We start from the raw sequence: 14,295 nt of genomic DNA on the forward strand, positions 1-14,295 counted from the left end.
CTTTGGGTTCCTTCTCATTCTCTGGCTCACTCTGTCTTCACCTGTGTCTAGCTTATTCGCTCTCTGCAACCTTTCTCTCTATCACTGTCCCAGTAAAATGAACTTCTTTATTCTCTCTCTCCATTGCTCTTCCTTAAGTAGTTTCCCTTTCCTCTCAGTTCTTGTGAGAGTTGGGCAGATCCTAATCTGTCAAGTCTTTCTCTGATTCGTCACTTTTTCTGCCACTCACTTTCAAATATGGGTGCATCCTTCTACAAACTAACTCCTCTAACTTTAATTAGAGCCACCTCTAATTAGAAATAGATTTTTTTCTTTCAGTTAATAACATACTCTTGGAGGGGGGGAATGTCATTCACAGTGCGATTGAACATCCTGCAACAGTAACCTACAAGTATGCCTCCTGGCTGAACAGTGTTCTGTCACTTTGTTCTGTCGTGTTGACAACAGCCCCATTTTCCTTTGGAAACTGAAGATTCCTCTTTAACTGTCATGCCTCTGTGAGCTAGACAGAAATATTCCATCTTCCATCTCCTAGGCAAATGAATCATGGGGCTCAGCCCTCCCTAACCAGCGAATTCTGAATTCTTAGTTGCAGTGTAGACTTTAAAAGGGCTGTTGAAATCCATTGAGCTGGACAAGAATCCATCTTTTTCATTTCATTCAGTAATTCCAGTTTCTACTTATTGCTCCTCTCTGGATCCAGATAGCAACTGATTGCCAAGTTCTTATGTCCCCCAAACCACCAGACATCAGCATTTCTAAGAGGGATGCTGGTCCAGGACAGTCGCAATTGCTGATTATTGCTCTGCAGTCAGACGACATCTTTCTTGGAAAAAACCTGAGTCATCTCCCGAAGACAGGACTTTACAGGATGAAGACGGACATTTGTTTTTCCCAGGAATACCCTAAGGAGGTTTGCCGCATTTAAATAGGGTCAATGAATTGTCCTAGCTCCACCAAAAATTGAGGATACGAACTGTATCAGTTTGACAGAGTGACTGGTTGGATCAGATAAATAGAGCAGAAGTACGGCTTCTAAGAGGAGGTAGTTTCCTTGCCTAAAAGGAACATCTAATCCACATTTAAGAAACTTGCATTAATCCTCAAATCCTGGAGAGTGATGGTGACTTCCTAGGTTATAATCCCTCTAAGCATCTTCTAAGAATCCATAAATGCAGGAGGGGAGGGGGTGAAGATGGTGGGAGGGAATAAAGTGCCTATAGCTAATATGTAGTATAAATAAAATAAAACGCTGGTATATTTCTGGGTGTTCTCAGTTTATGGTCATAACTCAAGAAAAAAAGATGACCAAAAATGTTTCTAGGCACGAGTCTGGGTTAGGGTTCTATTGCTATGAAGAGACACCATGACCATGGGAATTCTTATAAAGGAAAACATCTAATTGGGGCTGACTTCAGGTTCAGAAGTTTAGTCCATTATCATCATGATGGGAAGCATGGTGATGTGCAGGCAGATGTGGTGCGGAAGAAGGACTTAGATCAGGATTGGCAGGCAGCAGGAAGACTGAGCCACTAGACCTGACCAGAGTTTCTAAGACCTCAAGACTACCCCTAAGTGACTCACTTCTTCCAACAAAGTCACACACCTACTCCAACAAGGCCACACCTCCTAATAGTGGCATAACTCCCTATGTTGTACAGGAGTTATGAGAGAACCTGCAGGGGCTGAGGAGATGGCTCAGTGGGAAAGAGCACTTGCTGCTCTGGCAGAGGACATGATTCTAGTTTCCTAGAACCTACATGGATGCTGACATCTCTAATTACAGTTACAGGGAACCTAGTCCTACTCTGGCTTCTGCAGAAACACACACACACACACACATACACACACAGCATGCTTACATACACTCACATATGTAAAATAACAATAAATATTTGTTAAATTGAATAATCATTAAATCAGATAAGCAGATTTTAAGTTTCATTTATTGTGGTTCTGTTAACTTTGTCTGGTGCACCTTCTTGCCTGGTGTGTATCTATGTAATGCACATCCTGGTTGTGTTAAATGTTTTGTCACTCGCCAAGCAACATGAATCAATCAACTTTCATTTCTGACTCAGCCTTGAAAGGCCATTTTTGTCTGGTCTCTAGCTCTTTTGACCTTTTCAACCCACTGGATGGATGTGTGTTTCAGAACACTTAACACTTTCTCGAAGCTACTGCTGAACTTACTCAAAAATGATTGCGATTGTTTGACTCTTGCAGAGTTCTCTCTTAACCTGTTCAAGTGGGAGGTCTTCTTTTAAAACTTATCCAAATTACACATTTAATTAGCAAAGCACCATATTAAAAAGGATGACATCCCACAGAACTCAGAGTGTTCTTGGCTTCTCTGTCTTAGCAATTATTGGTGTCTGGGGCATCAATAGAGTTTTCTAAATGAACAAACTTTCCAAAGTTTATTTTTAGTGATTTATCTCCATTAAAATCTCTCCCTCTTTCCTCTCTCTCTCTCTCTTCCCCCCCCTCTCTCTTTGTGGTGCTTTCACAATTTTTATAGTTAGGACCAAATAGCCCCCTTTCTGTTTCATTTCGCATCTACTTTATTAACCCCTTTCCTGGTCCATTAGCTTGTTGTTTATCAACTTGATACAAATTAGAGTCATTTTTGAAGAGGGAATCTCATTTGAGAAAGTGCTTCCACCAGATTGGCCTAAGAGGCAATTTCTTATTTAATGATCAATGTGGGAGGACTCAGCCCACTGTGGATCTGTGGATGGTGCCACTCCTGGACACGTGGTCCTGAGTTTTATAAGAATACAAGCTGAACAAGCCATGGGGAGCAAGCCAGTGAGCAGGACCCCTCCAAGACATTCTGCTTGAGTTCCTGCCTTGAACTCCTACTTTGACTGCCCTCAGAGATAGACTCTTAAGTTATAAGATGAAACAAACCCTTTCCTTCCTGAATTGCTTTTGGTCATAGTGTTTTATCACAGCAGTAGAAAAGTAACTGTTAATTACCGGGCGAGAATAAAACCACTACCACAATTTTGAGCTAAATTTGAAGCAAGCTTTAGTTGAATATTGACTGAGATGATGAACTCTGGACAGGTACATTACTGAGTTTCCAGAAAATGGCGACGGGTCACAGTTTGTAGACATGTCTCACCAGGTCCAATCAGAGGCAAGAATGTAATCTGACGTACTTCCTGTCTATGTACCTCCCCGCTTACGTGTGATCAACCACATCCTGTGCAGTTGGATCAAACAGACTTGTTTAGGGGAGCGAAAACATGTGGCAGATTTGAAAGGACTTAGTGTTCTAAGTCAAAATTGAGTGTAGATTCTGAAGTTTTAAATAATAATAAAATAAAGTGCACTTGCAGTTGGGGAAAGTGCTGGGCCCCTGAAAGCAAAGCGTCCCCCAGCGATGAGGACAAATCATCCCAGGGCTAAAGCCATGGCCAACAGGAACTTAAGCACTGTCAGAAGATGTTAATTTCATAATGAGGGAAAAATGTGTGCAGTCAGCATTATGTGACGCTCCGCCCTTCTCCCACTCCACAATCTGTTCACTTCATGGGGTCCGGAGGGTTATTCTTTTTGAAAACTACAAAGACTCGATTACCTTCTGGTTCACCCTCCTCCAGCTGCGTCCTGCAATACCTCAGTGAAAGCAGAAGCTAATTATCAGAACTTGTGCTACAGCTGGGCAGGACCCTTCCAGAGTCAACAGGCTGGAAACCAAAGTGCTCCTGCCTCTAGATCCTAGAGTTTCAAGTACAAATAATGTAGCCCCTCACCCTCTGGGGCATTAAAGTAGCCCACTTGCCTGGAGAAAGCAATTTGGGGAATCAGGTCAAAGGAATTTAAGTCTCCAATGACCCACTTCCGACTTTCACTGCCTTAGCCTAGCCGCCTACAGTCCTGCTATGGAACAGCAGCCCCTGCTTTTCCACTCAGTACAGGCATCTCTGCAGATCTGTGTTCTGTAAATTGCACGAAGCAGCAAGACATGGAATGAGGAAACCAGGCCAAATCAGACAACCGGTCCAGATCTTTTAGCACTGTGCCAGACAGGCAACAAAGGGCCATTGGTGACTACAGAAGCTCTATTATTTCAACCACTGTTGCTGTCATTACGATTAACTGTGGAGTGGGCTTATTAATGCCATCCCAGGGCTCTCTAAGGTTTAAATAACAGCAGTAGACCTCCCAGAACAGAGCAGCTCTTCTTACCCTCTGTCTTGTCTCCGCTATTCCTTACTCCCTGCCCAGTTAATAATTCGGATACATGTGGAACCATAAACACGGTCTATGCATATGTATTAATCTATTAATATACCATTACTACACTTTGAGATCTCCCAAAGCAATTTTGCAATGCTAGAAATGGAGCCCAAAACCTAGAAATGCCAGGCAAGGGCTCTGTTGCTACACCCCAGCCGAGCTGCAACAGTTTTATCTGGTGTACTAGGCCTGAAAAGACAGTCTTTTTTATTGTTGTTTATGGTTATTGATATGGTTATTGTTATTTATGGTTGTTTAAAGATCATAAAAGGTATGCTTACAGTCAGGAAAAGTGCGAGATTTTTGGGTGTGGCTTGGTTCTGCTGAGCACTCTCCCTTTCTGCTGGTTGGATATGTCACTAGTATCTGTGGGCTTCAAATGAAATGTAATAGGCTCAGATATTTGAATCCTTAAACCTACCCAAATGCCACCCCTTTCTACTTGTGTCACTATCATGCCTAATAGGTTTCAACACTTGGATTTCAGGCTAGGTCATTCACCCATCTGACAGAATTTGCAGTCTAGTTAGAGAGATGTATATGACAAAGATGACCAGATGCTGGGGAATCTGGCATCTGGGAAAAGCAAGGCAATGGACATTTGGCTAGGGACTTACAAGGTCTTGCTGGAGAGCTGTGGGATTTGAAGTTTTAAAACCAGGAGCCGTTTCTAGTTTGTTCTTGATGCTTCCTGCCTCTGCTTTGAGATGTGAGTCGTCAGTCTTCAGCTCTAACCACCATGCTTGCTGGCTGTCTCTACCCTGCAATCACAGACTCCAAATTTCTCTAATCATAAACTCAGATAAATCTTTCATTTCATGGTCATGGTATTTTATCACAGCAACAGAAAAGTAAATATTTCAAATGCACGCGCCCATGGGACATATTTGTAACAGAAACAAACAATCTCCCCTGAATTAGTATATTCTATGTTGGTGTAGCTGAAAACCATGTAGTACATAATTTATCAAACATAGAGGTCTGTGTGATGGACAGATCTGGACTCCAGGCAGTTCAGCAGCATTGCATCATAACAGTGGCCCATGCAGAGAAATGGGATGAGCTTTGAAGAAAGAGGGTAGGTTTATAAAAAAGCCAGTTTCTTGATCAATTAGCAATCTGTTAATCTAGGAATGGATTACCCTACTCACTTGGGCAAAGTGCTATGACCAATCACTTTCTAAGGGTCCTCAACTCCAAATATCATTAACATTTGTGATTGAGTTTCAAATTTGGGGAATACAATTAAGCTGGGGCATCTACATATATTTACATTTTTATATTTTATATTGCTGATATAATGCAGATTATTACATAAATGACCAAACTCTAGGGGTCATTTAGGGATGTGTTCTAATTCAGCACGTGCTTTTGAAATGAATGTGGGTCTACAGACTATCTGGGTTCTTTCTCCTGTTGATGGATATCTGGTCATCCTGTTGGGAACACTAACCCTGGTTTGGAGTGAACCCATACATCTATCTCCTTATGCAAAATGGACTCTCTCTTAGCAGTTTTGCTAAGGAGTCAGATGTTGCCCCAGCAAAAAGAAACTGCAGAACAGTCCAGAACACTAAGGGACGGCATCCCTACAAAGGGATGCTGACTTTTGTTTGAGTTTGGGGGGGTGCTGTATTGACTATCAGAATTTGGAGATGGCCTCCTCTTCAGGAATCAGAATCCAATTTGCTGCCTTTAGACCCATTGCCTGGAGGGCATGCATATATGCGAAGCCACTCAACAGTAGGGCAGGAGACCTGTGATGTCTGCCTGGGACATAGGGTTTGCTTCCTGTAGGGATTTGCAAAACCTCTTTCTCATGGCTGTTGGCAATTTGCAAACGTGCTTTGTGAGCTTCATAAATAACTTTGGAAGCCAAGTAAAAAAATCTTTTTCTCAGAAGAATTCTTTTTCAGGCTTGAAATAGTTTCATCTAGAGGCATACATGTGAGGTCAATCAAAGGGCTTGTCCCAAGATTGATGTCCCCAAATTAGTCAGCGTGAGCCACAGACTTGTTCTGCTCCAACTTTCTCTGCGTCTGGCACAGGGACTAAAGGGTGCCAGCCTTGTCTCTGGGGATAGGGTCCTGCAATGGCTGCTCCTGGTTGTCGATTTGACTTTATCTGGAATGAACTACAATCCAGAATTGGAAGGCTCACCTGTGATCCTAATCTGGAGGCTGGAGATACAAGTTTCTGACCTGGATCTTGGCATGGAGATCTTGAAGCACAGTGGGTATGAATCCCAGAAGATTAGACAGGGAGATTTCTGAGTTCAAGGTGGCACACGCCTTTAACCTAGGCCACACCTTCTGCTGGAGACCTACATAAGGACGTTGGAAGAAGGAAGATTTACTCTCTCTTCTTCATCTGCTTGCTTCGTGGGATTGAGCAACTGCTAGATCCTTGGACTTCCCTCCACAGCTGCTGCTGACCATTGTTGGGGAGTTGGACTATAGACTGTAAGCCATCGACAAATTCCCTTACTACATAGACACTACCCATATGTTCTGTGACTCTAGAGAACCCTGACTAATACAGGTCCTGACAGCCTTCAGGGAGGGAAGCCATTCACTGTTTCCTGGGGTGGGGCTTGGGCAAGCACCTGTCAGTCATTATGGAGTCCCTGTCTGTCGGTCATCATGGTGCCCCCGTCTGTCAGTCATCATGGAGTCCCTGTCTGTCGATCATCATGGAGCCCCTGTCTGTCAGTCATCATGGAGCCCCCGTCAGTGGGTCATCATGGAGCCCCTGACTGTCAGTCATCATGGAGCCCCTGTCTGTCAGTCATCATGGAGCCCCTGTCTGTCAGTCATTACATTTGTTCTTCTTGGGCTTAAAATTTCCTGCTTAAGGCCCAGAAATTTTGCCTCCAGCTGCATTCCTTTTTTTTTTTTCAGATTTACTTATTTATTTATTTTCTATATATGAGTATGCTGTTGCTGTCTTCAGACACACCAGAATCCCTTTACAGATGGTTGTGAGCCACAATGTGGTTGCAGGGGATTGAACTCAGAACCTTTAGAAGAGCAGACAGTGCTCTTAACCTCTGAGCCACCTCTGCAGCTCCAGCTGCACTCTTTATCACAGTGGTTTTCCTGATCATATGCCGTATTAACTGAAAGGTCCTGGCTCCCATTCTTTTTATTTATAAATTATGTGCTCAAATTCTCAAATATTATTAAACATATATAAAAGTAGAAAAATAAAATTTCCACCATCTTCTCACTGTATATACAGTTGTCAGTCTCCTTAGAGTGTACTTGAAAGCAGTATATTAGTTACGTTATATTACTGAAATTACATACATATCTATACCTACATATAAGTATGTGTATGTGCATTTGTATACGTAGAAAGAGGCAAGTGATACCTAATATATGATACTGGAGGGTTAGAAATGAACAAATACCCATCAATAGAGTAGTAGGTAAGCATACTATTTATACAATTGTGTGATTTTTACAAGATGAAAAGTTAAGAATTGTTACAATGCACAGCACAGCCCTACATGAGAAACAACCCACACTCTAAGAGACCAGTGCGAGCAAAGCAGTTGTTAACTTGCCATTCTTCAGAGAAGGACATCAACACAGAGGAATGGTAAAGAGGGCTGGCATGAATGCCTTCCTCAATTTTAATTTAATTGCTTATTTGTAATTAAAATATAATTACATAATCTCCCCTCTTCTTCCTCCCTCCAAGCCCTCCCATCCCAACCCAACTCATATGTATATATGCATATAGAAAGACTAATATATACAAGTATACACACATATGCACAATACACACATATGCACACACACATAAACATCATGTACATACAAAAAGCCTCCTTGGTCTACTTACTGTTGCATGGATTATATGAGTTCAACGCTGATGGCTAGGATATCTGGTAACCAATCATGGGGTTCATCTTGGGGCAGACTAATCCCCCCTCCCCTCAGCAGCTATTAATTGCTTATAGTTCTTTGCTAATCAATTTTATATCTCCACATGAAATGTTCAGGCTATAGGCAGCAAAGCGCTCTGGCTGGAAAATGGCAAGACTCTTCTGACTGCGGACCCCTCCCCACACCCCGTGTGCAAGGCCTTTTACAGCAAGCTTTACGAGGGAGTGTGAGAGTGTTACATGGCAAGCCACCACCCTGTTGGCTCCTTTGGCTTTTCGGGTAGTCATTCTGATATCACATTTAGGTCCCTCTTCGACTTACGAGCCAGGACATTCAGTAGGCAACGCTGAAGCACTGTGGGGCTGTGATGCCCATCAAGGAGGCATGAGTGATAGAATCCAGAACTGTGTGTTATTTGGGAAAATCGTTCTCCTGCTGCTGAAGTTTAAAACTCACAATGAGCTAATTTTCCAATCTTTGTTGAAATGCTTGCTCACCCGACAGCCTGATTAGTTCAAGCACTTGAGGGTTTTTTTTCTTCCCTGAGATTCAGATTTCACCTTCCACCCAATCAGTAAAAAAACAGATTTCAGATGTTCTCTCTAAACTTTCCTGTTTTGCATAACGCTTTCATGTATACACAGCATGTGTGTGTGTCCATCCCCTCTCTAGCATCTGTCCTTATACCAAAATGATTCCTATTTAAAAGGCTCCGAGCCTTAGGAGAGAGATCACATTTTACTTTATTGTCTCTGTAAAGATCCCTTCTCCACATGAGATCTCAGTCTGAGAAACGGGAAGGAAAGACTTTAACATTTTTTTTTCTTCGGAGGATACAATTCATCTCATAAAACTCTGTCTGCCTTCTAGCACTTCAAGATTGACATTCTTCACATGTGGGAATTCATTCACCTGTCTCAAAATCTCCAAAAGTCTAATTATTCTAGCATCAACCCTGCATTTCAAATCTCCTTGACATTATCACCCAAGCAAGGCCCCACATCTAATCTGAATCATCCACACAGGACAGATGAGACTGTGTGTACTTTATCGTGTGTGTGTGTGTGTGTGTGTGTGTGTGTGTGTGTTATTCTTTCCTGTGTATAAAAACTGACAATAAGCAATCTTCTCCCAAAGTACAAGCTGGGAAAGGCAGAGGATGGACATTTTCATTCTATAAAGAAGAAAAAAGGGGGGGACTGGTGACATGGCTCAGTGGTTAAGAGCACTGACTGCTCTTCTGAAGGTTCTGAGTTCAAATCCCAGCAACTACATGGTGGCTCAGAACTGATGCCCTCTTCTAGTGTGTCTGAAGATTGCTACAGTGTACTTACATATAACAATAAATAAATATTTAAAAAGAAGACGAAAGGATGGGGGACTGCATCCACAGCCCCATAGGAAAACACTACTGCCATCCTGAATTGTGGCTTCTCTTTGGCTCCATGCTGTGTTGCCTGTTAAGGGGTTAATCTCTCCACTGAGCCCTAAAAAATGTTGGAAGTCCCATGACCGTCTTCAGGGTCTCTAGTCACTGACCCTTCAACTTAGGAAGGTGGTATTATTTTACCTTGGTGTGACTGGACAGATAATCACATGCCCATTTATTTAGCAAATCACCTGGTCACACACTCTTGAAGTTCTCTTTAGGATGTACTGCAGAATTTTCACTGTGTGGGTAGACAAGAAGTTTCAGCACCATTGAATTCTGGTTTCCTTGAGCTGAACAATTCCATCTTCAATTTCATTCTTTTCACCCTAATGTTCCCATCTTACCTTGATTGCCTGTGTAAAATCTCTAAGTGAGGTTGAAGCCTGACATACCACATGTCAGCCATCCAACATAGTACCCTTTGAAGAAACACAATTCATCTCAGAACATTGCACTGAAAATAAACAGACCTTATAAAATTGTTCATATAGGAGGTGGGTTCAATTAATGATGGACCTTCTACTGGATCACTTGTGTTCATTTAAATTAAATATTCTGTTAAGGGGAGAAAATGCCAGTGGTTAAGTCAGTGGTTTATTAAGAATAAACAAAGCGGGAGTGTGGGTTCAGCAAGGAGCTGGGGGAATGGCTCAGTGGTTGCGAGTAGTGGCTGCTATTCAAGAAGACCCAGACTCAGTTGCAGTACCCACGTGTCAGCTCACAACTGTCTGTAACTCCTATTTGAGGGGATTTGAGGCTTATTCTGGCTCTTGTGGGCACTGCGTGCATGTGGTGCACAGATATACAGTCAAGCAAAATACCCATGTGCATTGAAAAAAGTTAAGGACTTAAAAGCTGGAATTATCTGGTCTGAGCCTACACAAGTATTATGCGTACTGTCTCATCTGCTGTAAAATGATGCCATGCTATGGCCAGAAAATACTGTTTCCTTATAGACATCCACCAGCCTTGGATTTTACAGTCTTTCCATCCTTTTTCTGGCAATGATCCCTGAGCTGTGAGTAAAGGGAGTGTGTCATAGATGTCCTTGGACCACATGCCCAGGAGTATATGGTCAGCACACACTTGATGGGTTTAAAATTTGAAAGAAAGAAAGGAGAGAGAGACAGAGACAGAGAGAGAGACAGAGAGACAGAGACAGAGAGAGAGGAGGAAGAGAAAGGGAAAAGAAAAAACAAGACATGAAGTTGTGTGGGTGTGGAAGGGGAGAGATCTGGGAGGAGTGGGGAAGGGGTAGATATGATCAAAGTGCATCTTACAAAATTCTCAAAGAACTGATTGAAATGAAAAAAAAAAGTAGAAAGGGAGCAACAAAGAATTGTCAGCTTGAAGAACTTAACAGTTTATTTTACAACACTGTGGTAGTGATAGAATCCAGAGCATGCCCAAGCCATGCCTCTCCACAATAGCCTCTGTCTTCTGGAAAGGAGGTAGCAAGCTCTAGAGTCTGTCCTAAAATCCCTCATAGGCTCCCCAGGTGCCCAGATTCCAGGACAGTGGCAGCTGCCATTGTTACTACCCAAGGAATTTTGCCTGACCTCAGGCTGCCAGACTTCAGGACATCAAGGGACAACTGGTTGAGCAGGAGCAAACACAAGGGCTGGGCAACAGCCTCTCCTACAGTGTAAAAAACAAAAATTAAGTAGATGAATTGCTATTCAGCCTGAAGATTATAAACAGTAACAAAGTGAAGTAAAACAGAAAAACATCCCATCCTCAATGAAAATTACTCCCAGTGCTTATAGCATCCGAGAATGTCCCTCCTGTTCTTGAGGTGCCTTATGGATTTAAATCTGCAAATAAAGGTGGGGAGACAACCACTAGCCACTTGAGGGCAGGGGAGGCCCAGAGCATTCAAACACATTCCGAAGGACAGACTGACTGTTGGCTACCTACAGACAAAGGATGCCCTATAAAGACTGACCAAACAGACTGTGGGGGTTCACCACTTCTCCTTCAGGTGTAGGGCGACCCCAACACATCGGAACAATTAAATTCCTCTTGCTTTTTGCATAGACTTTGGCTCTCTGTTTACTCAGTGGGTCCCCTGTAAGCTAAGGCTCACCAGAGTCTTACACAAGCTCAGGAGTTGCCAGACTGTGTCTCTAGTTCAAACTCGCTCCAACCACTTGTTAGGCCTGTCATATCTCTGTGAAAACCAAGAAGGGGGATTTTCTGCCTTCATACAAGAAATCTCTCCTATATTTGTATCCCAGCTTACAGTAAGATGTGTTACTTTGGGGTCCATGCCAACCTTCAGTGCCCATTTGCCTGGTGTACCAGTAGCCCCACTCACCCATCTCACATAGACTGCAATGTTTGAGTCCCTCCCCCACCCACATTTATTTTTGTTGGAAACTTTCCTCTGATCACGACTCAGACAACTGCATCTTTTCTTTTCTTTTTTTTTTTAATTTTTAATGTCTTTTTTATTATTCGATATATTTTTGTTTACATTTCAAATGATTTCCCCTTTCCTGGTTCCCCACTCCCGAAAGTCCCATAAGCCCTCTTCCCTCCCCCTGTTCCCCCATCCACCCCTTCCCACTTCCCTGTTCTGGTATTGCCCTATACTGCTACACTGAGTCTTTCCAGAACCAGGGGCCACTCCTCCGGTCATCATTTGATATGTGGATTATGTCTTGGGTATTCCAAATTTCTAGGCTAATATCCGCTTATCAGTGAGTGCATACCATGATTGATCTTTTGAGACTGGGTTACTTCACTTAGTATGATGTTTTCCAGCTCCATTTATTTGTCTAAGAATTTCATGAATTCATTGTTTCTAATGGCTGACTAGTATTCCATTGTGTATATATACCACATTTTTTGTATCCATTCCTCCGTTGAGGGACACCTGGGTTCTTTCCAGCTTCTGGCTATTATAAATAGGGCTGCTATGAACATAGTGGAACATGTATCCTTATTACATGCTGGGGAATCCCCTGGGTATATGCCCAGGAATGGTATAACAAGGTTCTTTGGAAGTGACATGCCCAGTTTTCTGAGGAACCACCAGACTGATTTCCAGAGTAGTTGTACCAGCTTGCAACCCCACTAGCAGTGGAGGAGTGTTCCTCTTTCTCCACATCCTCACAAAGCACCTGTTTTCTCCTGAGTTTTTGATCTTGGCCATTCTGACGGGTGTGAGGTGAAGAATATACCTTTTTCTCAGCACCTCATGGTACCTTCTCCAAAATCGACCATATAATTGATCACAAGACAGACCTCAACAAATAAAAGAAGATCGAACTAATCCCATGCCTCCTATCAGATCACTATGGAGTAAGAGTGGTCTTCAATAGCAACAAAAAGCCCACATACACATGGAGGCTGAACAATACTCTACTCAATGACAGCTTGGCCAAAGAAGAAATAAAGAAAGAAATCAAAGACTTTTTAGAATTTAATGAAAATGAAGGCACAACCTACCCAAATCTATGGGACACAATGAAAGCAGTGCTAAGAGAAAAACTCATAGCCCTGAGTGCCTCCAAAAAGAAACAGGAGAGAGCATATACTAACAGCTTAATGACACACTTGAAAGCCCTGGAACAAAAAGAAGCTATTTCACCCAGGAGGAGAAGAAGACTAGAAATCATCAAACTCAGGGCTGAAATCAATCAAGTGGAAACAAAGAGAACCATACAAAGAATCAACAAAACCAGGAGCTGGTTCTTTGAGAAAATCAACAAGATAGATAAACCCTTAGCCAGACTGACCAAAGGGCACAGAGACAGTATCCAAATTAGCAAAATTAGAAATGAAAAGAGGGATATAACAACAGCAACTGAAGAAATTCAAAAAATCATCAGATCCTACTACAAAAGCCTATAATCAACACAACTGGAGAATCTGGAGGAAATGGACAATTTCCTAACAGAAACCAAATACCAAAATTAAATCAGGATCAAATAGATCATTTAAATAGTCCCATAACCCCTAAAGAAATAGAAGAGGTCATAGAAAGTCTTCCAACCATAAAAAGCACAGGACCAACCAGATGGTTTCAGTGCAGAATTCTATCAGACCTTCAAAGAAGACCTAACACCAATACTCTTCAAACTATTCCACAAAATAGAAACAGAAGGAACACTACCCAACTCCTTCTACAAAGCCACAATTATGCTGATACCAAAACCACACAAAGATCCAACAAAGAAAGAGAACTTCAGACCAATTTCCCTTATGAGCATGAATGCAAAAATACTCAATAAAATTTTTGCCAACCGAATTCAAGAACACATCAAAACGATCATTCACCATGATCAAGTAGGCTTCATCCCAGGGATGCAGAGATGGTTCAATATACGGAAATCCATCAAAGCAATCCACTACATAAACAAACTTAAAGAAAAAAAACACATGGTCATTTCATTGGATGGTGAAAAAGCATTTGATAAAATTCAGCATCCTTTCATGCTTAAAGTCTTGAAAAGAACAGGAATTCAAGGCCCATACCTAAACATAGTAAAACCTGCATCTTATCTTGAGTGTGATTGTTCCACTGAGCTTCAATGCAGGACAGGTCTCATGTTCTCAGTATTGTGTTTTATAAAGAGATAAGAGACCAGAGATATGTTTGGTAGAGGCGAGGTATGGTGTGGGGGTAAGGGGGTGTCTCTGCGGGCCCTTGCTGAGGCATTTCTTCCCCCTCTGAGGTACCAGCCACAGGAAGGTATAGTATAGAGTACAGTT

This window comes from Apodemus sylvaticus, chromosome 14, assembly GCF_947179515.1.
Source record: "Apodemus sylvaticus chromosome 14, mApoSyl1.1, whole genome shotgun sequence".
Taxonomy (NCBI): domain Eukaryota; kingdom Metazoa; phylum Chordata; class Mammalia; order Rodentia; family Muridae; genus Apodemus; species Apodemus sylvaticus.